Here is a 23,717-nt window from a genome sequence, read left to right as displayed (position 1 = left end):
ATGATACTTTGTTGTCTGAGCATTCTGGGCAGTCTTACAATAAAACACTTCACTGGATGAGGTGCAAGTTTACTTTTTCTTTACTCAGCAATAACTGTCTAAGGGGATCTAGGTCATCTTACCATCTGACTCGGCTGTTGACCTAGAGAGTCACTTAAACTTGACTGATTAATTATTGTCTTGTTTTGTTAAATATTTGTTTGTGTTAGTGCCAAAAGAAACCACGTCCACAGGAGAGATCAGTTATCTACAGAACAAAATCATTTTACAATAGCAGTCATTCTTCTCCATCTACAAAATACTAAACATAGCATACAGTAGCACAAATACAATTCTATGCAGTTCAACTTGCTCACCATGATAGTCTAACCACCCTGTAGAGGTAGTTTTATCTGTTGGCAGTGTTGTAAGCCTTAATGTAGCATCATAGATGTTCTCTTCCTTGCCTGTGCCCACACTGGTTATTTTGCAAGCTGCATGGCACATTGTAATTCATGAACTTCATGCTTGCACTAATTAGAATAATTTCATTTACATGGTAGTACCTACTGTACTACCCTAAAGTGAGTAATCTGAATGCAAAATTGCAATGAGAGTATCATAAACAGTACTAGATGTGAAAATTTTTCATGTGGTTTCATCCAAGCTAATTTTTGTACTTTAAATTTTTATAATGACTTTATGGCTGCTGCTGTGTAAACAACAACTCGATAATAAAATTCCTTATTCTATAATGAGTATTTTGATATATAGTTTATAGATGGTTTGTAATTTATAGCAGTTTAAATAGTGGTAGATTGGAGCCTCTACAAAATTAGCAGCTTGTAAAGGAGATGTGTCCCCTATGTTATGGCATTCCTTTATTTAAGGATAAAAAGGATTATTTTTACAAACCTTGATAAACACAAACTGTAAAATACTTTTGAGAGAAGAAGATACTTCTACACGTAATTTGTAGTTTGTTCCAATTGTACTTTCTGAGTGTTGCCACTGATGAATTACAAATATGTGACCCGGCCTGCAATAATCATGGCATATGGGCACAAACAACACCATGTCATACAACAGGTGATAATTCAGTAGTAGAGTAGAATATTTGCAATCTGTAACTTTTATACTAAATGTTTTTATCACAAGGGCTTAAAATGTTGTCATCATAGCATGATGGCATAGAAAGATATGAAAGATTGAGAGAAAAAAAGGCAAATTTTGAAACACATTTGTTTTCATAGGCCTGTAACTTATCAAGCAAATCAAGAGGTGAAATAACTTGTTCATTTTGGCAAGCCTGCATTTACCACAATCTGTTAGGTTTGCATTTTGCACATCAGTGGTGTTTTGCATTTCTCTTGTACTACTGTATAGTTCAATAAGATGTTGTACAGTATGTGTGTTAAGTCTCGTGTGTTTACTTACTACATGTCTGTGTTTCTGTTTCATTTCTATCTTTCAACTTTCTTCTATAGTTCTATCAGCTTTCTGAGAAGTAAAGTTGAGTACAGTGGTTAATTTTTTACTACTGTTGTGATAGTCAGTAGTGTTACTGGCTGCATACGTAGGTTGTGTGATTTGCTGATTGATTGCTAGATGAATGATGAATCTCTTGTGATCAAAACTAGAGCCAAAATGGGCTAAAAATACATCAGTATTTATGAAGGCTAGTTACACTCTGGTTGCGTGGCCCTAGCCTTATTCCTCTCTCAGATCTAATGCACCTTGGGATTCTCCAAAAGGCTTATTTTATTGAGGCTCACATTTGCCATGTTGTAATCTCCTGTCTGTTCTTGCTTTTAGCACTACCCATTGGGGGAAGACACTCTATATGTGATGGTCATGACTCTCAGGAAGGGTATGAGTCGTTAGAATCATGAAACCTTTATCACATTCTGAATTTATCACCAGAAAATATCACTTTATCACATAATAGAAGTCTAAGTAAGGACTTCAACCAGAGCTGGAGTGGAACAAACAGAACAAATATCACCTACACAGTAATGTACATTACTGATCCATCACTTTCAAACCATCACTACTGAGTACAAGAAATCATTCAGAAAAACTAGCCTAACAGTTATAAAAAGCTTTTGTAATTTATCTGTTAGAATGCCTAGAAGCAATTCTACAGTTAGTCTCATGCCCAGCCAGGCTGGTGCTAATGTGCAAACACCGTCTGGTGACAATGATTGAGTTTCTTGGGCCCGGAAGTGAAGAGTTGCATGAATATATTGGAAGTAGACGAAAGGCAGACAATTTAAAGCCATTTATCAGAAGTTACTCACCTACTGTAGGCTGTTCAAGATGTTTGTTGTCAAGTTGTGTTTCTGACTTTACCTTATGAACCGTGACTTTACGTTTCATCACAAATGAAATACTATCCTCTACTAATATGATAATGAAGAGAATGCATCTAGTAAACAGCCTATTCTGAGTTTTACTTTATTCCTTGCCAGTTTTTCACTGCTTTTAAGCAATTATGCAACTCCTCAATTCTGATTGGCCAGCCCAGCTGAATCGCACTTCCAGCCCAAACAACTCAAGCATTGTCACCAGACAGTGTTTGTGCAATAGTGCAAGCCTGACTGGGCATGAGACTATTCTACAGCAGGGGAGGTTGGACGCGCTCTAAGCGCCACATAAATATATTGCTATTCTCTTTGGTATTTCACGTGACCCTCAATAGTCATAGTACAAACCTGAAAAACGATGGGGTTGACTGGGGTTGATTAGATGTTCGGATGGTGCTTCACGTAAGCTTCAAGGTGATGTACTTTGTTTTGTAAAAGCGTTTGGTGATTGGGGTGAAATGAATAAGTTTCGTTTGGTGTGATGACAGGAGTTGCAGAAGGTAATCAGCGACCATAAATGGTCAAGTTCAGCTCCCCTATTTTTTGAAACTCCTTGCTGCAGCCCATTCTCTATACTCCTGGTCATATCATAACCACTAAAAGCCTGCCAAGTCATGGTGTAGTTGAAGGATTAGGTGCAGGTGGACTGCAAAGCCAACTGATTCCTCCTTGGTGGTTGATGAAGCTGACACCAGAGCAGCCATCATTCTGGAGTAGGCCTGCAACCAAGTGCAGAGGTAGGAAATGACTTTTCGTTTTGTTTGAATACGATCAGTAGGTCCCATGATCAGCAGTTTACCATCGTGTGATACAGAAAAATTTGTCTGCTCCTGCAGGGCTCCATCCAGAAGCATTGAGAGATCAATGTATTCCCAAGGTTGAATTTTTTTCAAGGAGCTTGGTTGGAATGGATGGTAGCCTGTCCATTACGATTGATGTTGGCATTGGTCTTGGTGTAGTTGCAATGGTGTGATCTGGAGTGTCTTCAAGGGTAGTAATCAGTCTGGGTAGATCGGGTGTGAGATTGGGATCCACTGGTAGGACAGGAATTATTGGTGGTAACTGGTGAATCAGTGGCAGAGCCTGAATAGAGCAACACTTGTAACACACTGCACATGAAGTATATAACAAAACATGGTTCGGGTGACTGACTGCCAAGACCACCCATCTATGGTCACACCTGATTGTATAATACACAGCAGCAGTGTGCCTGCTACCACTGAACACTGGCCATGACCACCCATCCATGGCTGCCCATGCTTAACGTTAGCCTTTCTACACTCTGTACTCCTGGCCTGTTATCAGGATTGCTGAAATTGCACTTTTTCTTTGTACATATTTTAGAACACATTGGGACCTTAATAGCACAAAGAGCAGGTAAACTTTACACTTCCACTTAGTTCATTAAGTCCAGTAAACAGGTCATTTGACCTTCCTAGTTGTCGCCTGATAAATGCAGCCACCCACCGCTAAATATTGCTTCTTAAAATTTTTTTTTACTATCTATCTGTGGTGACCAGCATGTATGAAACTATGAAAAAAGAACATTACTGTTCTTGCTTCTACTGTCAAAGGAACTCCAGGGTCAGTAGGAGGGTTGCGGAGTATGTTGGCAACAGCTCCAGCAATCAGATTAATGTCTTAGCGTGCCAGGTGTATATAGGAATGGCTCGACACTCTCACTAGTACTTGGTCTGCTACCTTCGTCACTGGCCATTCATGTTAGGAACTCAGATGCAACTAAAACTTGGTCAATCTAGTTTGACATTCACAATACTAAAAGAAAATTCTGCTGCAAGCTTGCTGCTCAGCTCAACAAAGACTGTGCTGGCTGTTTTGCTCAGGACACACTGAACCTTACGAAGGTAACAGCAGGTAGTATTGTACAAGTACAGTTGCCACTTACCAGTCCAGTATATTTGTACACACTGTAGTTGTACACTACCACTAAAGTGTTGAGAGCTATGTTATGTACACTTGGACAGCATTCTGTGGGGTAGGCAGACCATTATTCTATTATTCTACCATTCCATTCCAAAATGATCAGAGTATTTTGTCAATAGGTAGTCCATCCCAAACCAATGGTTTTTCATTATTAATCTTAATGACGCTTAAACCGCTTCCACCCTCCTCTAGTCACTGTGTGTTATGTTGACTCACTGATCACTGTGTGTCACTATGTCTACCATGACTGTGTTACATTGACTATCACCATTATGTATGGTGATTACCATTAATTTTGTGTATTATGATAACTGTTACTGAATTATGTTGGCTGTCACTTATGTATGTTGATTGTCATTGTGTGTATTGTGTAAACTGTTACTGTGTTGACCATCACTGTCTGTGACTGTGTTATGTCTACCATGACCATGTTGACTGTCATTGTGTGTATTGTGTAAATTGTTACTGTGTTGACCATCACTGTCTGTGACTGTGTTATGTCTACCATGACCATGTTGACTGTCATTGTGTGTATTGTGTAAACTGTTACTGTGTTGACCATCACTGTCTGTGACTGTGTTATGTCTACCATGACCATGTTGATTGTCATTGTGTGTGTTGTGTAAACTGTTACTGTGTTGACCATCACTGTCTGTGACTGTGTTATGTCTACCATGACCATGTTGATTGTCATTGTGTGTATTGTGTAAACTGTTACTGTGTTGACCATCACTGTCTGTGACTGTGTTATGTCTACCATGACCATGTTGATTGTCATTGTGTGTGTTGTGTAAACTGTTACTGTGTTGACCATCACTGTCTGTGACTGTGTTATGTCTACCATGACCATGTTGATTGTCATTGTGTGTATTGTGTAAACTGTTACTGTGTTGACCATCGCTGTCTGTGACTGTGTTATGTCTACCATGACCATGTTGATTGTCATTGTGTGTATTATGTAAACTGTTACTGTGTTGTGTTTACCATGACCATGTTGACTGTCACTGTCTGTGTTATGTACGTCTGTGTGTATTATGGTGAATGTCACTGTTATATCAATTATATGACTGTCTCGTGTAGGTCAACTGTCTCGTGTATGTCTAATATTACTATAATGTCAACCATCACTGTGTGTGTTAGCTATCTGGTAAGTCATTCGGGTGTTGTACAGATTGTATATTGACCTTTGTTTATCTGACTAGAATCTGGCAGCCACTCAAGCTACTATATTAGATATTCACACAGGTCATTCATTGTACTTATAACTTTAACTTATGTACAATATTTACTGCAGGTTTTTATGGGAGTTTTTCAACAGTTGTATTGAAGATGCTTCACATCAAAAAGGGCTTGATCACACTTACAAAAAAACTTATTTGATTGTTAAAATTGCAAAAAAGAATAATGAAATACAATAAAAATATTTTAATGCATAGTTTAAACCCAACCACATTCAATCGGAAATTCATCCTCCAGTTGGCACGGAGTGCAGCAGCAGTGGCTTGTACCTCACCATGGAGAAGCACTGCCAGTAGATCTATTCCTGTTCACCAAAGTGTCCCATTAACATAGGAGAAACGGACTAAGAGCCACTGCTCAAACATAATGGCGTCCAGTATAATGGGTCACTCTGATATACTGATAATAATCCATGTTGTACCACAGATCTAGTAATACATCATCATATTCCTAATTCTGTAAAGGAACAATATTCTCCAGGAACAGGTGGATCTCGGATAAATTATTTAAAACACCTATACCGGTATTTTGCACAGGTTGCAACAAATTTAGCTAAATGACAGACTTTAGCTTAACAGATGCAACAGTATTTCAAATCCTTTAAATATTAAGCTATGCATACCATGAGGTATAGCTAGTGTAGACTTGACATTGACATAGGCTACTAATCCTACTGATGAACTCAAGTGTATCCATAACAGTACAAGCCATCTAAAACATCAGTATCTATATAGCTGTGTGTATTATGTATATTGCTGGTTAATTCAGTTATTTGTAGTGCTACATGCATGAAATGTACTTGTACCTCTTCTGAATAGTAAGAGACACTCTTAGTTCTCACCATTAAGTAGAATATTCACCAAACAATGGCATAAATCAGAGAAAGCCAAAAGCTGATGTCCAGAAACAGGATTACCACTTGGATTAGCCTGGAACATTTATTTATAAGAGTTGTATAGCACAAGTGCTGAAGGTCTGTATAGTACACCTGGCATGTACAGTCTGTAATAATAATCATTAGTCCAGTATGTATCCTTCGTCACTCTGCTCAGCCTACCTGTTTTAAGTTGTTCCATTGCACTTAATCAAGGAGGATAGCTATTTCAAAAAGGATTTAGCTACCACGTGCACCTTGTTATTAGTTTTATGCTGTTCTTCCTGGCTTCCAGCTGTGTTAGTCCCTCAAGTACTATTCCACCTTGTATCACATCTAAGCAGACCTGATCTCGTACTAGTTTCCACAGATTACATCATGCTATTAGAACTCACCGTGGTTACTATTACTCAGCCTCACTTTTTGGCAGCAAAGAACCGTAAAGAAGATTGCTGTGGCTCATTACTGCTGGACCTTCAACATGCTGAATTTTTGGCTGATTTTTGACAGTTAAAATAGACCATTTCATGCCAGTGACCATTACAAAACTTAGCAATGTATGCCATCTACCAAAGAGTACAATACATCGCATACTTCAGTAGGTAGCTTGTGTGCCATCTACCATTTGTACAGGACATTTTACCCACAGGTTTAGGCATCATCTATTAAGTGCTATTCCACTATACACCTGTGAGAAGACTACACCTGTAAAATCATGGAATGTAGTCAATTTGTTGCAGAGATGCCAACCTCTAAACAATTTTAGGAGTGAGACCTCAAACACTACCAGCAATGTGGACCAGAACTCAAGTGCAGCTTCAGGATTTTTGGTAGTGAAGACCAAAAAAAAAGGTTACTGCACATGCTGCATGCTTAAAAATAAGCACAGGGCTGTCCAATTTTAAGCACAGGGCTAATTATGAAGCAAATCAGGCATGAGAACTAAGCTGAAAGAGTGAGAAACAGAGGGTTAGGTGTGAAAGTGTGAGATTATTGATCATGTTCTATAGCAAATTGTGACCGGGCTTGCAATAATAGGGCATGTGGGCACATGGTTTTTGCCTACTTTTTCACACTTTCATTACTCATAACTTTTTGTACTATTATGCTATGGCATTGCACTTTTCAGATCTTAGTTAGCATTTAATTGGTATCATGATGCAAGTTACAGAATGGAAATATACCTTTCCAGTATGGAGATATGACTTATAGAGTGATGGGGTGTAGTTTGTGCCCACATGCCCTGTTTTCGCAGGCCCGGTCACAATTTAGCAGTTGGGCACTGTGAAAAAGGTGGGATATAAGATGGTATTTCCAGTGGCTTATTGAATACAAATAAGCCTTAATATAAACCGTGTATTATACTCATGTTATACTTTAGTATAATGCATACTATACTATTACATGTATGGTTTCAGTTTAATTACCACAATACTTGGAATAGCTTATATCTGATATAATGCCCACACTATACTATCGCATATAAGGTTTCAGTATGTTTAACACATTTACTAAAGCCTTATAGGGATTGTTAGTATAATACAGGTTATACCAAGCTTTTTTGTATTCAATAAGCCACTGGAAATACCATCTTATATCCCTCTTTTTTCACAGTGGGGTTTGGACTAAACTGTGTGCTAGTGTTAGCTTACATCCAGTAAAAAGTACTAAACATTTGCTAAAACGATTTGTAAGTTATAGAACAAATTAAATTTCATGGGAAGCCATATAAACAAACTGCACAGAGCACCCTTAAATGCAAAAACATTTGCTTTATCCTTTTATTTCTGCTAGCGCATCGTTGTTTCTGCTACGCTATTATTATTGTTTAAATTGTTTATTTTTGTAAAACTATAATTATATAATTTTCGCTGTTTAAATGATGAACATATCTAACAACCAAATTTTGCATGAAATTAAATATTATTTGTTTTGTAGTTTTCATTAATGGGGTATTATCACATATGAAAATTTTATGTCAATTCTGCATTCCACCACAAAGTTCTAAAATACCACTTTTGCAGGAAACAACATAGTCAAAAACCTACTGTAAATTTTATGTCTAGCTAGATAATGTATGCATAAACAGCAGCAGTTGCAGTTACTAAATAGTTGTACTGTCATTGTTTTTCAAAATCCTTTAGTAGATTAGCCTTAACCACACCAGCTAAATTGGAATTATTAGATCCTTCCAGAGCATCCAGCACTTTCTGCCATGTTCTCTCTCCACATTCTAAAAACTTCCGAAATAGTGCTAACTTGCAATTATCAATCTGATCTCTCCCATTTTCAATCTTGATTCTCTAAAAAAAGTATAAACATGTCAGACCTTCAGTGCTGGTTATTGTAAAGTGCTAATAACAATAACATTAAAGTATTGAATACAATAAAATGTACAGTTGCTCAGTAGAAACATTACACTGGTAAAAAACAATTTGTATAGGAGTACCATGAAATTCCAGATTTGAAGTACAGTGGGATCCCTCTAAGATGGACACCTTTTGGGAACTGAAATAATTATGTCCTTTATGGAGGTGTCCTTATTTAAGGGTTTTCTAAAATTTTAAAATAATCAGTTTGAGTGCATGAGGTTAGACTGAGTGGCGGGGCAAGATGGGTTATGGTACCATGTGAACCAGACATGATTAGTTTAATAGCAACAGAAGTGATGTTATTGAGCACGGGTTACCTAATGTGTGTGGCCTCTACTACACTACCAAGACAGTCAGGCACCACAAAAGTTTTGTACATGTTCCATAAAGACTTGTCCGGATTACTCTGTATTTGATTAGTCATCAAGATGGTTGGCTATACAGATTATGTAGTTTATCCTGTAGTGCAGCTTATTCTTAAAGTGCACCAGCTAATATTTTCAGAAGATCTGGGTAAGAAATTAACAGCAGTATTTGTATACATATTCATATGGCTTCTCGTAGCTTCATAGCTTTATCTCACACTAGCTAAGTTTGATTGATTGTTGTAACTGGCAATGAACCTTTGTTACTTGTGTCTGCGATTAGCGAGGTGTTGTACTGTAGTGCTTGCCATGTCTGGAATTGTGCACTGTCTGGTTTACAGAGTAGAGAGGTGTCCACTATTGAGGGGGCATTAATACACACAAGTATTGGAAGTTGCATTTGGGACTTTATTAATTGTCTGTTATAAAGAGGCTGTCCACCATTCAGGGGTGTCAGTTAAGAGGGGTTCCACTGTACTTGTGAATGGAAATTTAAAATGGTACCAGTAATGTAGGTTGGAATGACCAGATAAAATAACTGTTGGTTTTTTCAAGTTAAATGTATTTATGCAAAAGCAGCCCAATAGTATAATAATGTACTAAATAGTTAGCATTAAATTAGTGTACACTTCATGTGGTGGTTAATTATAGTAAAGTATGCATGTTTTAGAACACATACAAGTGCTTTGCCTGTACAGTGGATCCTCGCTTATCCGAACCTCAGTTATCCGAACACCAAATGTGACTGTTCTATTAGAGTATCTTGTCATAAGTGTGCATTCTATTAGAGTAAATGACTGTTCTATTAGAGTAGTTCAATGAAGCTCTGTACATAACTCAATGGGCTTCAGTTATTCGAACAAACAAATTCATTTATCTGAACACCTTTGGCTAACTATAAGAACAAAGTCGTTCAGACAACTGAGGATCCACTGTACTGCCACCCGTAGTAAACAAAATTAATGTTTTGCCTGGTGCATGCCATCTGTAAACAGGGCTAATTCACAGTTTGCTTTATTCATTTATTTACATTGAAAAGAGCTAGGGCTAATAGTGGCTTATTTTCAAAGTTATTGACAAAACTCTGTGGTTGCTAAGGGTTTCATGCTACACAAAATTGTCTTAATGTTTTACTAAATTCATAGCTGTAATGTCCAATAAAGTAAAGATAATCAAATCAGATTTACAAGGATCTCTGCATTTAAGCCAAGCAGTATAAAATTGGCAACTGTGTTTTCTTTTCCAGGAAGAAACAGCAGAGCCTGAAATTACAGTCAGACATTGGACAATTTCCCATTTTTAGCAAATGTCTGACCAAGTATGACTTTGTGTGGACAGTGTCCGAGCCATTAAAAATGCTAGTTATCCATTGCCAAACAACTTACCATAAGTAATGCTACTGTAATTTTGTGTAAAAATATATTTACATTAATGATTAGTAGTTTTATCTCATATAAACATTTTCATGTAAGAAATTTTTGTACAAATTCTGCATGAGAAACTTATTTTACAATAAAAAAAAGCAAATTACAGTACTATTTGTTTAAAAAAAATTCCCTGTGGTACCAAAATTGTTTTTGTGCACTGTGTTTCTCTTGCATTATTTTCCTACTTCTTTGTGGAATGAAAGTTGTTTGCATACTATTCTTTGTCTTACTCATTGCATTATTTGTTGAAAACTGGGAAAGTTTGTAAGTTAATATTAATTCTAGCTTTGTATGCTCACAATACAAGTGTGTGGCTAAAGCTGGATTGCTTAGAGAGCAAGACTAGCTGGTCCACATCTTGTGTACCACTTTAACTATAATCTCTTGTAGGTTAGAAGTCTGCTCGCCAGTGTTTTGGTTGGCGGAGCATGGTACATGAATATCCAAGAGAAGTTATAGCAGAAAAGTATGTCAGAATGTGATGTGGTAGAGCCTGATGGTTATGAAAGAAATATGATGCTGGTGATGAAGATGTTGATAAGGAGAATGAGGAACTAGACAAGTTTATACTAGATGACTAGAATGATTGAGTTGTGTGATTTTGTTTTGTATTTTATTAGTTTCATTGTTTGCCACTTGTCTGTCACTTTATAGTTACACTTATTCCAGTACTACAATGAACTTGGCTATGTCAGACCAAAAAGTTGTTATGTCTGAACCCTTTGGCATTATGTTCAGACATATTGTCAGAACAGTTTGAAATTGTAATTTTGGGCCCTGAAACAGGTGGCCACCTTCAATGTCCATTTGATGTCAAAGGATTAAAGTATGGACTAATTACCTAGCCACCAATCTATTACAATTTCAAAAATTAGATTCTCTTACATCAAATTTAAACATTAAGCTGTTGAATGAAGGACCAGGTATAGCTGAAACATTGGTCTCACATTCAGCAATGTACCACAGGTCTTGCTACTTGAAATATAGTAATAGTAAAGCCCAGAGGCTACAGAAAAGAAGTGTTTCCACCACACTGGAATGTGATACTCCCAAAAAGACAAGAAGCCAGTTGGATATTTCATTTTTCCAGCACGTAACTAAGTGGTTTTTTTGTGATGAGTCAAGTGGACAATTGCATAAAGCTAGTAGCTTAGAAATTGACTCCCATGTAAGAGAATGTGTAATTCTACTGAATGACATTAGACTACTAGCAAAGCTAGGAATACCAGATATACATGCATTGGATGCACAATTTCAGTGAAGATGTTGGTGGCTCTTTAAAATTATGTACAGGACTGCATTAAGAGCAGTAGCACTACAATTAGTGACGATAGTTCTATGACTACACATGCTGTAGCTCTAGTGGAACTGGGTTTATACATTGAGGAATCAGTGCATATAGTGATGCTATGACATCAGTGTTTAAATTGTCTAATTTGACAAAATAATATTGTACACAGAACATTTGAATCAACCTCATCTTAACATTAGCAAAGTCAACTCAACAAGGTTAAAGGAAAGATTTCTTACTGTACTACCAGAATTGAGACCATGTCATCATGGAAGGGATATTTTTTGCATATGAAAAGGATAGTGATACCTTAATCAATGCTACATGTTAGAAAGATCATGATTCTGAATTTCTGGTGCTATCATACTGGCAAAAACAGCCAATGTAATTTGTGTACAAATTTTTCATCAGCAACAAAATAAGTTTAATGGATCCCTCAATAATAAATGTCAGTACCAGATGAATTGTTAACATTAATAAGAATGAGGCACCAACATAGCAGAACAGCCAAATAACAGTGGTGACTATAGAAACAATGCAGCTAGTGTTATCTTACAACTGATATTATTCAACATAAGTCCTACAAAGAGTCTACTGCAGCTCAGTCAGTGGTGCGACATAGTAAACACAAAGAAACCCCATAGCATTGCAATTTCATTACCATATATACTACATATCAGATAGTTGCCCAGGAGTAAAACGTGATACCATCAAACTTGATATTACTGCTCAGAGGAAAGCTGTTCCTGAAATTATTACAAACTGTTCAGTTGTTTCACCAGCTTCATTTCATAATAAACATCTGTGTGGTCCAATAACTCCCAGTTGTTACATGCCTACATTAAATTCAGGTTCTCAAGATGCCAACCAAGAAGAACAGCAATGGTTAGCTATAGTAAAATAATTAATAGGGCAGCAGTACTAGCAGCTTTGAGAAGGATATTTATATATCCTGGGAAGCATATCATGATCCACTTCTATGTGGTCAAATGCAATTATTGCTTTGTTACCTTTATTTTATGAAAATGCTAATTCTGTAGCTATGGCAAAGCATGCCATGACCGACCTGCATTACTAAAGAAGCAATAGAATCCTGGCCAAATTCTGGTTATTATAATAGATCAACCATTGTTAAGTTTAACACAACAGATACGGTGGATATGGCCACATTTGAATGAGGATGCTTTGTCATGATGCTAGGTGGTCATAGAAATGGCCATACTAAACATGTTAGGAAAATGTTCAATGGAAATGGTTGATGTAGTGCACTAGTTCAGGAAAGAATTACTAAATCTGGATGTGCAGAAACACTTCTTTCTGCTTCGTATGTGAAGCACTATTATTATGCTCATGAAGTTAGTGACTGTTTCTTCCTTATATGTGCTTCAGAATACTGCATATCACAGTTATTGCAGTGAAGTAGTAGCATGTAAAGAGCAACTGACACTGGAGGTATGCATTAAATCCAAAGTAAATAGCATCCCCAATTTTACTATTAGAAAACTGTGATAGATTTGAAAATACTAACGTTAGAATTCATTATAGGTCATTGTGAGAAAGAAATTTTGACTAGTACATGTATGTATCTACTTTAAATCTACTTTCTCTATGGCTTTTCTTGTTTTGAACCATGTAAATTATGCATGTTAGCTTCCAGTGCACATACGAGACATGAGCATGCTCAACAGTTCTCATCCATCAGTTTACAGTGAATTTCAGAAAGGTAATCTTGTAGTATGATGATCACTTCACCAGTTTTCCTACATGGCAATGGATCAATCTCTTGAACATTTGAAAAAGAGGATCAAAAGAGATGGTAGTGCTGTTGGGCTCGTGGATGATCCTGATGCACTTGATCGATAATAGCTGGTAATCAGTATTTGAGGAAACATTTTGTGACATGAATGCCACTTGTAAAAACAACATGAACAAGTACCACACATTCAGATGAATTTTGCTAAAGATGTCAACTCCCTTGTAGCCACATTAACCTGAAGAACTGAAAACTTCATTTCTTGAGTATACTAAGAACTTGGTGTTCTTGACACAAAAATCATTATGAATGACAAGTTACAGAATCTGTGATGTCAGCTAACAGCTAGGAATTATACAATACGGGACATTTGTAGCTGGTAGAAGTACTAGCAATAGTGAAGCTATAACTGATACACAATCAAGGAATAACTTTCCAGACTGGAAGGTTATTTCCTCTCTTTCACAACCCATGCACAACAGGAAAATTTAAAGTTATCTCTAAGATAACTGCATTGAAAAGAGATGGTCAGCTATTCTCTGGGCCATAGACAGCATGCCAATCAAGGAAAGCAGATTTAGAACAGTTTTTTTTACACATGAGAACCAACTAGAGCTACCTTCCTTATCCTATAAAGGAAATATTTGACCTGGAACAAAATGTGACATTCTCCAGTGTCTTGAAAAATTGACCCCTAGTGTATCAGGTGAAGTGCACCTTAATGTGACTGCTCATATTGTAGATGGTGCAGTTGTAAACAATATGAGAAAGCCTAAAGTTACCAAAACATTTGGATAGTTATGTAGATTTAAATTTAATGTCATAATTTATTTTGTATAACATATAAGCAGATAGGACATTGTTTGGGACATATAAGCAGATTGCACATTGTTTGGTTTCATTACTGCAAAGATATCTGGTCTCAGTATAAGACCAGAGTTTACAAAACCATTCCAAATCGCACATCAGACAAAATTAAACTAACACCACCAGTGGATAGCTACACTATCATACTACTAGTTTAACCCTCAGTACTACTCAAACTGCTTGAGGCTGGTTTTAACAGATATCTTTTGTTGTGTGGAGAGCTCGAATGGTGTTTATGGCCTTGTGAATGGGCTGGCTTGGCAAGAATCAGTGGATGGCCAGATAATGTTGGCCAGATAATGTTGGCCAGATAATGTTGGCCAAATAATTTTTCTGCTGATTCTGCTACCACTAAGTAGCCAGTGCAGCCCTGTAATCTCATGTCTAGACTTCATGTGGACTGCCTCCACGTTGAAGTCTATCTCTTGCCCACTCTGCCACCCCCTCCCCCTTTTGAGCACTCATGATACTACTTCACTTTCCCATCTGCTAAGGTTTTATATCTTATTTTTTGGAAACTCCACAGGCAGTTACAAGTACTCTGAAAAGTAACAGATTGATGTATCTTTTGTGTAACTTTTATATGTATGCTTGCTATCCTTGGTAAGTTATGGTGAGATGAATTCTTTAAAATCATAATCCAATCACATATAGTATGCAAGGAAATATACACAACCCATCTTGATGGTGTTTTGACAGTCCATGAACCTGACAACAGCATCAATGAAATCAAACCATATAATCACAAAGAAGCAGGCACTCATATGATCCTTCGTACTGTACAAGCAGCTATGTGTGGCCAGAAAGTTACCATTAGGTCAGTAGATACAGATGTTGTTGTCTTGGCTGTTGCTAATTTTCAGTTCTTACAGTTAACAGAATTGTGGATTGAATTTGGTGTTGGGAAGCATTACTGTTTTATACCAGCACACTCAAGTATTGGACCTGAAAAAGCTAATGTTTTGCCATTTTTTCAAGCACTCACTGGGTGTGATACAACTACTTTTTGTGGTGTTGAAAAATGGCTTTGAGTGTCTGGGAATTGTCTAATAATTTGTCTGAAATCAGTGACACATTTCTTAATAAGCTTGAGAATTTTGCTACTTTGATGTACTGCGTTCCAAACCAGTGAAACCGAGAGAGTCAATTAGCACAACAAGAATTGTTTGCTAAAGGTAGATTAGTTGAAAACATCCCACCTACACAGGGAGCACTGATACAACACATATTATACAGAGCAACGCTATATATATTTGGGGCCAATTACTAGTGCTTCCAACAACAGCTTTTTGTCTCCTTCTAACAGGGACTGGGACAGAGTTGAAACTGGGTCGGGTCACCCAGGTCACATTTTGTCTGGGTCATCTGGATCTGACCCACTTTACAAATTATCTAGGTCTGAACAGGATTGGATCACATACGAAGCAACTTAATGGACCTTATCCACAATGACATCATAATTGACAAAATGGCTGTGTTTAGTGTGGCACTTCGTATGTAATCACTAAAATAAGCTTTGTTTGCAGATTTCACGACATGAAACTATTGGATAATAAAGGTAAAAGGCTAGTTAGCATGGTTTGGCGATGCAAAATAGTCCCACCAGACGAAACCAGACTTAAGTTTTACTATCAACACAAAACCACATGCATTTGTCTTATGTATGCCTCACCGTTCCCTTTGCTGCAGTATGCAAACGTTAACATAGCGAACTGCCATCTCTCCCAATACCCTCTGTACAAAAGTGCCCACACTATCGACCTCCATTTTGTGGTTTGATGTCATTGCGGAATAAGGTCCATTAGTTGGATGATACAGAAGTGTACAAACAATCCCTGATGCAACCCAGCTTATTTTGTGAGCCATACCCACTTATAGTAGGCATTCCAGCCCAATTTTTAAATTTTGGAAAAATGGGCTTTTTATATGCTCAATAGATAGAGTATTGATTGCCGATCTCACAAATATATAGTTTGTTGGGTTGGAATTAGCTACTTTGGCATGCACAGTGCTTAAAAACTGAAAAAAGGTACATTTTTTCTCCAGGGCTCCCCATACATTTTAAGGGAAAAATGGCACAATTGAATCAGGAAGCCATCTAGCAATCTGGACTATCTTGAAACTGCAGTTGCTTCTAGCAGCAAGTTCGTACATGTAATGAGAGTAACTTCAGATCATATTGGATCTCAGTGATCTTTGTATGCTTTGTGGTGAGCAAATATGTTTCACTTACTGCACACTTCTCAATACAGTGGTGTATAGCCATAGGCAAGTGGCTATCTCAAGTAAGTAAAAACATCAAGTTAACAACTTGTAAAGGGTAAAGGTAAACAACTAAAGTGAAGGTGCCACAATACCTAAGGTGGAGTTGTGGTTTCAATTATGGCATTGTTATGCCAACTTTGAAGTGGTTTATACTTTTGAGCTGATGACACAGCCATCAGAAAATTGCTCTGGAGCTGAAAATCGCTAACTCGAGCGAAGTAACTACGCACTTTAAAGTAAGTACCAGTGACTACCTTCCACCCAACAGTACGTTTTTAAAAGTTTTCAAGTATTCTACATACATTGCATGGCTTGAAAAGATTACAAAACAACACAAAACTCACTTATATGTAACGCGCACGGTAAAACTAAGATTTTCATGATGAACAGCATGTGAACAAACCCCACAGCGATTTTCATCCTCATTGAAGCTTGGACGACGGAGCAATCTCAAGTTAAACACGAGTTGTTATTTTGTGCCAGGGTTTTATTGGGGAATATACGGAGAATTTTTTTATTTAAAAATCTCGGATACTGGAATGCCTACTTATAGGGATGACAGTCTGCACATTTATCGGTAGTATTGCAGACTGTAGGTATGCATGAATCTGCTGCCTGTAGAGCCACGCCCACTAATCGTATGAGACATGGTCTAGTCTTGCAATAGGCCAGCTTTTTCATGAACCACACCCACTTTGACATAGGAAATGTGTCATACTGTAATTATGATGTGTTAGGTATGCGCAAAACCACCATTTGCAGGAAATGTGTTTTGCTATCCGCAAACTTACGTGGGACCACGCTGTATAATATCTGCTTAGTTTTCATACAGTATAGCTACCTTTGTACATACATAACGTGCTGGTCGAGCACTGCTCTTGGTGCACACTTCAGTTTTGATTAATCTGAGTCACATTCGGGTTAAATCTTGGTCTGACCGAGATTGCTACCTGGGTAAGCGGGTCTTCCGGTTCAGCAGTAGTGACCCGGTTTCAGTGCTGGACAAGGAAGAAACTTGCATTGGGTAAATGCCTCATTGGACTGCACTACCTGAAGCAAGTGCAGTTTGTAATGAACTACTACACTGTGGTTGCAAAAATCATATCAAGGATTGTTCAAAAGCTTTAAATCATGACTGTAGTATACCATTTTTGTGCTTGTACAGTACATTACAGCAGACAAGACTCTGAATTGTAAATCCAAGGAGTATATTAACTATTATTTAACTAAATGCTGTTAAATAGTGACTGTCTCAGCAAAAACCTGATTTGTTCTCACAAGTATACATATTGAAGTGGTTACTGAATCGAAAGGTTTTTATTTTCACATCTGGTAGTTTCCCCAAGCATTCAACTTTAGGGGACGCAAAAAGTAGCATTAGTATTAGGGTTAGAATCGGGTTCAGCTTTGGTTTCTTCTTCACCTTTATTTTTACTACACGTACTGAGACAACTACATGAGTAACATTTATAAGATAGAAAAGTAGGGGTAGTGGGTAAGTAGCAGCGGTAGCATAGTGGTTAGCACACTTGCCTAGACCCCCAGTAGTCCAGGGTTTGAGCCTCGGATGAGTTTTGAGATTTTTTTTTTCATTTAGTGACCCTTTTTTGTCTAAGTTTTACTGTTGGCTCAATAGCCAGTACAGCTTATTGAACCAACTTTCAGTTCAGTATCCACTGCTAATTCAAAAATAATTCATAAAATTATGCATGCTACAACAAAAATACTCAACTTTTATTGGGGCAGTACTCGAAGAAGGAAGACTTAAATCAATTAAAACTATATACCATCTTATTCACCTGCTCATGGAGAGTTCGAAAATCTTTGTTTTGTTTCTGTAGCTCCAATGGTATATGTGACATGTGCATTTGTTTACAATGCAGGGAACATAAATGAGATCATTATCATTTCTGCTACTAAACTGCCTTCATGTCCATACACACAAGTGACTACTGGAATAATGCTATACCTCGGCTGATTCGCTAAACCATGGTTAACATTTTAGGCCAAACTGCAAGATTGTAGACTAATCCAAATGGAAGTTATGACTGGGAATGTAAGCACCTGTAGTTTATTTTCAGTATAGTTGCTGATCATCTTGCTCTTCCTACTGTCTAGCACTATAGTTCCAAAACTACTCACCACAGAAGGCTGAAACTTTGGTGATTCATTTCTTGGACACTGCAGAAAATACAGAGAAAATAAAAAATTCCAAAATTGTGAAAAAACAAGTCGGGTTTTTGCTGAGACGGTCACAATTATGTATTAACTAATTGACAATTATTGGTCATTGGGATGGTACATTTCTGTTCTGTATGTTGTGTTTATCATTGTATTTACAGGTAATTGCAGTTCCTCATGGTAATTAGCATGTATTTGTATGGCATCTAACCTGTAGCATTAATATCCATACAGTATCTAGTAGAGCGGTATAGCACAAAAAAACATTTTAATGCACACTCAGCTCTGAAACTTTCCACACAAATTGCACTCATTATGACGTTTATTTATTTTTGGTGACCATTACAGGCATTGTTGTAATACAATTAGCCATACAATTAGCTATTTTTGTCTTTATCTCCCTGGGGCATTATTTTACATGGTTAAAACACAGTTTCAAATTAAAGGTCTTATTAAAAGAAACAACTTGGTTTTTATTTGAAGTAAATAGGTTATTCCAAAGTTATTATCATTTCTATTAGTCATAAAAATGAATTTATCTGCCCTTGGGGCGTATATTACAAATAGTCAGGTAACTATATAATTTCATGGCTAATGAAAATGACCATAACTTTGGAATAAAAACACCTATTAACTTCAAATAAAACCAAGTTGTTTATTTTATCAAGACCTTTAATTTAAAATCATGTTTGGACAGTGTAAAAGAATGCCTCAGAATATAAAGACAAAAATGGTAAATTTTCAATGCAAAAATGTCTGTAAATGTCATCAAAGGTCAAATATGCAATGCACTATATCACAAAATAAATGTCATAAGAAGTGCAATTGATGTCCTAAGTTACATGGTTTGCACTATGCCACTCTGCCATCCACAAAGTTCACCTGAGGTGATTATGTGCCATTCTGAAGGTCTCTAATGTAGTGAAGATATATTGTATTATTAATTGTAAACCTCATAAATGAGTATCCTGGATTTGCTCAATAACTGATTTAGATTATGGCTCGTGTGGCTCTGGTCACTGCCAGTAATGGCGGCTTCCTGATCGAATTAGTGCTAAAAAACTCACTGGTAGGCTTCCTAGATGAATACAACCATCTTTATTATTCAGCGATGCTTTTTTATACTCTAGCGATGATTTCTGATGGCTGTTGTGACTGGATCCAGCAAAACATGTGGCACATATAGCTGAGCAAAAGAATCATTCACTTTTTGATAAAACTGAGCACCAAATTTGGTACAATATTTACTTGATTCATATTATTTCATTTTAGATATGGTGCCAATAAAATTACCAATCATCATATTACACTTTACGAGCCTTTTAAGTATGTAAAACAAATAGAAAATGTATTGGAAAGCTAGCTATAAAAGTATTTAATAGAGACAAGTAAGACATGGTTTCATCCAAAACTGATCAACGGAGGTGTCCATCCAGGTAATTAGCTTGTAATATCAATAAGCACAGAAGTTTGAAGTATATGAAGCCATAGATGTGCAATATAGTTGAATTGTGTCTGCACTTTTACACTGAAATATTGGCACCATTAAAAGTTTTAAAAATTGTTCATTTTCCCACAGTTCACAAGATTTTCTGATTGCACTTGTAAATTTGAAATTCACTTGCATGGTTTCCTGACAAGCGATCAATTGGCTTATAACCTAGTTTAGAAGTTTCCAAATATGCCCTACAGCAATGATTTTGATGTGGCACCATATCTCAAATGATTTAGAATACCTTACTCCTTCCACAGAAAATCTGGTGCTTTCATCACAAAGTGAATGATTTCATCAAAATTTGTTTCTTAGCCACTCTACTAACCAATTTTTGAACAGTAGGTCAGGAAAGTCATCCAGATAAATCTAAAGAATTATTAAAAATTATTTACGTACCTCCACCAAATAATTTGCATCATCTTCTGGTAGTAGTAATAAGCCAAACTCTTCCCACTTGTTCAATTTCATCAGATAACGTACCATTTTTGGTATAATAGGTGCTATGAAAAAATAAACAAACAATGGTACTATTACAGTATAGACATTATGTTATAATATATGTATGATGAGGTCAGATGTACATGTATAATCAGTATAATGGGTGCACTAGCAAGGCTGAATTCTCAATAAAAATACAGTAATCAAATAGGAACTGTAGCCAGTTTTTAATTTTTTATTGTTGTAAAAATTGATTTTATATGAGAAGTACTATGTGTGTATCAATGTTTATAGCTGTGCTACATTTCTTTATATATAGAGATATTGCTGTAAGCTTCTTTGTAGCCATTGCTATAATATACATTGATCTGTAGACAGCCTGGCATGCTGGCATAGGCTCATGGCTACTGCTATTATCACACATCTGTGAAGCCTCAAATACATATTTGTCAAGTTTACAAACCAGTACTACGCTATCACACCCCATGGCTTGTCACGACCTGTTGGAAAGCACTTACTGAAATATCTCTCAATAGGAACTCTATAGACCAGGTCACTGCTTTTGCACCATTGTTTAAAACACTGAGAAACTTGTGATGGCATCTTTGAGCATTCAAAACCATTAGTGATGGGTAAATAGAATTTGAGGAAAACGACCAAAAACAGTGGAATGGAATGGCCCACAGAAAATTCCTGATAAAACAATATACAGGTTAGATTTTACAGCACAGTGCTTCTTTGTAACATTGCATCTTTCCGCTATAACAAATGAAACACTCTGATAGAGCATTCACCTGTATTAAATTACTCTAATAGAGCATTCAGAGTCAAGAAAGGTTTACTAACTAGCTATCTCACCATACAACTAGGGACCTGCATTAGAATCCTGTGAATTGATGGACTATAGTTGTCATAGATTAGGTACAGAGACTAGCTAGTTCTTGGCTAACATAGCTAAACTTCACTGTCATCCATGACTCATGTATACTACATATAGCTAGCTATGTAGTTGTAACTAGAAAGTACTTGACATGTCTGCAGACAGTGCAGTAGCTACAAATATTTTATTTTACTTACATGTGTATACACATTTAAGATAAACATGACTGAAATTAGCTAGCTATTTCTTTTTTTTTGCTTACCAACCAACCAACCCAATATGTTGTAAAATCAATCCAAGCAACAACTTTTCAAATAGGTATGGTCTTAGGGATCATAGGAAAAATAGGGAGCAAGGGACGTTACACCAGCAGATATACTAGTGAATATTTAATCTTTAATTCAGTCATGGTTACAGATTGGAGTATAGGTTAAATGTTAATGACAAAATTCTCAGAAATTAGCTATAACTATACCAGGATTTACAACTTTAGCTGTTTTTACATTTTCATACCTACATAGTAACTGGTAATATTGCTCAGGCTTAATGTAGATTGCCCTGCCAGGTAGGAAACGTTGCATGAGATGTACTTCATTAAGGTAAGGGTGTACAAAAAACTCATTAGTTAGTGTGATGCATTAGCTGGTTCCCTCAGTCGCATGACACCATACTGTGTGTCATATGGAGTGTAGTTTTGACCTCGATAATCAAAATGTCAATACCAGCAATAATTCATCCCTGTATCTAATCTATCATATATATATGACCGGATCTGCAAGTAACCCATATGCTCGCACATTATTCGAGTTCCCTTTTATTACATTTTCTTTATCCAGGAAGCTAGCTTCAGCTCTAGAAGCCCAGAACTTTCAAAACTATACAGCACTACTAAGTGGTAGCAGCAGCAGAAACATCAATTTGTACAGTGATTATCTGGAAATAAACTACAGATGCTTAAATAAATAGTCATAACTTTTGCATGCAGTCCTGTACCAAGATGCAACTTACACCATTGGATTCTCCAGTAAGAGGTGAATCCATTGCTGGGTAAGCTTTGTCTTCTAGGCCCTTCCTAAAAAAGTGCAAAGGCAAAAACCTGAGAAACAAGTTGATGTTGTGCTATGTACTTTTAAAAACCAGGCACTAGCTGGAAATATATTTCAACTGAAGCTCCTGTTTTGTAATAGTTCAATTATGCATACAGTTATTGTAATTTTGGATTTTGTAATTGGTGTGTTATTTGTAATTCTCTAATTATATTGCTATATATGCATTTTTAAGGAAATGCATTTCAAACAAACTGCTTTCAACAACTTATTACACACAGAACTATCTACTCAACTGTATCATAGTTTGTCTATAGTGTTTTTCCACAGTTCTCTCTACAGACCTCAAGGCTACCTTTCATTTTTTGTTTGCTTGTGTGGGGGAATGCCCCCTTTTGAGTCAAAGATATCAAATTTCCTAGTAGTTTAAGAAGCCTGCTATGTTGTTTATCAGTAGTTAAATTCATGATGCATGAGGTTTGTAGAGAGTCACTACACCCATATTTCATTGAAACCACCTCAGTGCAAACCTTGCCTATGCTGAAGTTTAATACGGGCTTCATTATTAGTGATTAATTTTCATAGGCTGACTGCTTTTACCACTAATAGGATTTTCCCACGTGGATGCATACGGATAGACATAGGTAGACAGATACAATCTATTTCATGTTGGTTACCCACATAGGCCAAATGCGAAAATATCACGTGAATAGAAATAACCTATGAAATTTCACACCAGGTGGTCGGTTTATTCGTGCCAGCTTGAAAGATGTGCAAAGCGAATCCCTGAAGACATTACGAATGGCTTCCACAACAGGCTATATAATTAATTCCCTATTTAGTTAGAATGGAATAGTATAAACTGCATGGACTCCTGATTATTAGAAGTAGCATAACATCAAATTGTTATGAAACCAATTTCAGTAAACCAGGTT

The 23,717-nt window shown here is 36.8% G+C and overlaps 1 protein-coding gene and 1 long non-coding RNA gene across 9 annotated transcripts in view; one reads left to right on the top strand and one right to left on the bottom strand.

The window, feature by feature from the left end:
* Positions 1 to 11,251, top strand: part of LOC136246766 (uncharacterized) — a 306,647-nt gene extending 295,396 nt beyond the window's left edge. For 3 of the 8 annotated variants that reach the window (XR_010696821.1, XR_010696822.1, XR_010696820.1), the window contains exons 8-11: positions 5,370 to 5,436; positions 5,492 to 5,534; positions 5,584 to 7,254; positions 10,977 to 11,247. The gene's annotated coding sequence lies outside the window, so the exon portion shown is untranslated. Of the gene's footprint in view, positions 1 to 5,369; positions 5,437 to 5,491; positions 5,535 to 5,583; positions 7,255 to 10,976 lie in introns of all 8 variants that reach the window. The other 5 variants (XR_010696824.1, XR_010696823.1, XR_010696817.1 and 2 more) reach the window with 3 other exon arrangements.
* Positions 8,400 to 20,923, bottom strand: LOC136246770 (uncharacterized). The gene is made up of 2 exons (XR_010696826.1): positions 20,815 to 20,923; positions 8,400 to 8,705 (listed from the first exon to the last, which is right to left on the bottom strand). It is a non-coding gene; the product is annotated as an uncharacterized lncRNA (long non-coding RNA).
* Between the last annotated feature and the right edge of the window lie 2,794 nt (positions 20,924 to 23,717).

The sequence above is a fragment of the Dysidea avara genome, chromosome 2 (genome assembly GCF_963678975.1).
Source record: "Dysidea avara chromosome 2, odDysAvar1.4, whole genome shotgun sequence".
Classification (NCBI taxonomy): domain Eukaryota; kingdom Metazoa; phylum Porifera; class Demospongiae; order Dictyoceratida; family Dysideidae; genus Dysidea; species Dysidea avara.
The sequence above is the reverse complement of the archived record's forward strand: the minus strand, read 5'-3'. Positions and strand labels throughout refer to the sequence as shown.